Source organism: Camelus dromedarius, chromosome 11, assembly GCF_036321535.1.
Source record: "Camelus dromedarius isolate mCamDro1 chromosome 11, mCamDro1.pat, whole genome shotgun sequence".
In the NCBI taxonomy this organism is placed as follows: domain Eukaryota; kingdom Metazoa; phylum Chordata; class Mammalia; order Artiodactyla; family Camelidae; genus Camelus; species Camelus dromedarius.
The window spans coordinates 45,620,731-45,623,616 of NC_087446.1; the positions used below are offsets into that span (position 1 = coordinate 45,620,731).

Sequence of the window (2,886 nt, forward strand, 5' to 3'; positions counted from 1 at the left end):
ACAAACTGATTAGCAGAGGAAAGGGAAAAGTGGAAGAAGCAACCGGAAACCATTTGGGGCCTGTCCCCCTCCAGGCCAAGGTTTCTTCTCCCATGGCAGCTGCTTGGCCCAAAGTCTGCTAGGAAACTGCTATCTGGAGCACTCAGACATGTAAGGAAACAACACAAAAACACAGAAAAACCAGAAAACCCAGATGGGGCAATGATGTGGGGAGATTGCTTGCCTGGGCACCTCAGAAGCCCGCCTCCTCCTGGTAGTAGTAGGGGTATTCTGGGGCCTCCCTTGGGCTGGGGCAGTCACCAGCAGCCACTGGAGTGCCATTGGCTGCTGGGCCTTGCGACAGAATTTGGGGTCATATAACTGTCGGCCCAGGCTGAAGACCTGGCCACTCTGGTTGGCGCCCTGCATGTAGCCCATCTGCAAGGACATGGAGGAATTGTCACGTTTGTCCGTCCCCAGCTTGGTGTCATATATGTGCTGCTGGGTCCCTGGAGCCATCATGCCCACCGGGCTGGCACACTTGTTTGTGCTCATCTGGAGGCTGATGGTTGAGTGGTCCAAGGGTGGCTGGATATGGTTCTTGGGGTCATACCGACACCTCCAGGTGCCATAAACTGTCATGCCCGACTGGCTGGCACATTTGTTGGTGCCCATCTGCAGCCCGATGACGCACTGGCCCGCCTCCAAGGTGGCATTGTTGAAGTTCCGCTCCTGCTTCCCTGAGTATTTGACACCAATGTCCACACCACTCAGCAGCCCCTTCGTCTTGGCCTTCTGGCCAGGGTGAGAAAAGACACCTGCACCTGTGTCATGCTCCTACCCTTTCGAACAGGTAGTTGGCCTCGAACAGGTCCATGCCGTAGCTGACCATGGCCTTGATGAAATTGGAGAGGCTTTCTAGCTGGCACTAGTTCTGCATGGAGCAGTTGATCTTGGGGACTGAGCCTGGCTGCAGCTTATTCATGAGTGTGCACAAGATAAGCCCATCCTTTAGACTCTTCTGGAAGTCAGGGCCTGTGAAGAGGCCGGTGAGTCCCTCAATCCAGCTGAGGAGTTCTGCCTCCTTCTGAGGGTCAGATTTGGACAGGAGCCAGTTCTTGACCTCCTCAGAGAGTCCATAGGAGTGTCCCTTATTGAACTGCATGGAGCTCATGGCTGGCAGGCATGGTGGGCATGGGACAAAATGGGACCAGTCCTTTTTTTTTTTTTTTTAGACTCTTAGATTTTTAGATTTAAAAAATGAACTTATTTAACAAGAGAAACAGACTCACAAACATAGAAAACAAATTTATGGTTAAGAAAGGGAAAAGAGGGAGTGTGGTGGGATAAATTGGGAGCTCGGAATTCTTAGATACTAACTACTATCTATAAAATAGATAAACAACAAGGTCCTACTGTATAACACAGGGAATTACATTCATTACCTTGCAATGGCCTATAATGAAAAATAATATGAAAAGGAATATATATATGTACTATTTATATATATATGAATCACTATGCTGTGCACCAGAAATTAACACAACATTGTAAATCAACAATACTTCAATAAAAAAAGAAAGTTTTCCAACATACCCAAAATTCCTAGAAGAAAAACAGTAAATTTAAAGTAAAAAGAATATTTTGAAATAAGCTCATCATCCTTAATAGCCCAAATTGAGACCATACCTTCCAAATGAAAATTTTGTCTAGCCATTATGATTTGCTTTGCTTGCTCCAGATATATTTTTGTATCACAAATTATATACGGATTGAATGTTTGTATGTCCCCACTTCCAATTCACTCAAGTGTGGGTGTATTTAGAGAGGGGACCTATAAGGCAATATTTAGGGTTAAATGAGGTCATAAGATGCCCTAATCTGATAGGCTTGTTGACCTCAATAAAAAGAGACACCAGAGAGCTTGCTCCTTCCACACACACTGAGGAAAGGCCATGTGAGGACACAGAGAGAAGGTGGCTGTCTGCGTGCCAGGAAGGCCTCATCAGAAACCAAACGGTCCAGAACCTTGGTCTTAAGACTTAGTCTCCAGAACTGTGAGAAAGTAAATTTCTATTGTTTCATACCTACCCAGTTTATGGTACTTTGTTATGGCAGTCTGAGGAGACTAAGACATATAATCTATAACATTTGCAGTTAATATTTCCCACCACTCTTTTTTTTAATTAAGGTGTAATTGACATACATTATGTTAGTTTTTAGATGTGCAAAGTAATGATTTGATATTTTTATATATTGTGAAATGATCACCACAATAAATCTAGTTAATATCTGTCACCACATGCAATTATATATATATTTTTCTTATTACCACAACACGCATTCTTGTTTTGCTGGCTAAATAGTAAATCAGGGGAACAGAAACTGATTCACCTCCCTTGTTCATTTGCTTAAGCTTGTATTACTTAGAAGTAGTAAGCATTTAAATTTCTTGAGTAACATGCCATTTTTTATAAGTAAATCAAAGTTTCTTTCCTTTTTTTCTCTTTTTATGTATGTTCTTTTGGCAGATTTAATATTGTATTCCTCATCTATTTTAATTATTATAGAAATTAGTGGGAATGTCTATGGCAGTGTGAGAACATCTCTGCCCTTGCTATTTACTAATATTTGGCTATTCCTCTTATCCCTGCTTATCCAGAGTGAGAAGTTAGAAATTCATATTACTCCAAACATAGACCATAGGCAGTGAAATATTAACAATTTTGTGTTCATGGTCCTTGTTAAGATTTTAATGAAAACTAATATCTTTTTACAATAATGGACAAGGGCAAATATATGTATAATTTTATGTGCTCATGGACATCTTGAAGCCCATTCAAAGACTGTCCTGGGTGTTCTTGAATCCCAAGTTAAGAACCTCTATTCTAGGTAATGTAATTAATT

At 41.7% G+C, this 2,886-nt stretch overlaps 1 pseudogene; it reads right to left on the reverse strand.

Annotated features, from left to right (window-relative positions):
• Nucleotides 1–213: 213 nt before the first annotated feature.
• LOC105089269 (calponin-2-like) lies at nucleotides 214–1,153 on the reverse strand (annotated as a pseudogene).
• Between the last annotated feature and the right edge of the window lie 1,733 nt (nucleotides 1,154–2,886).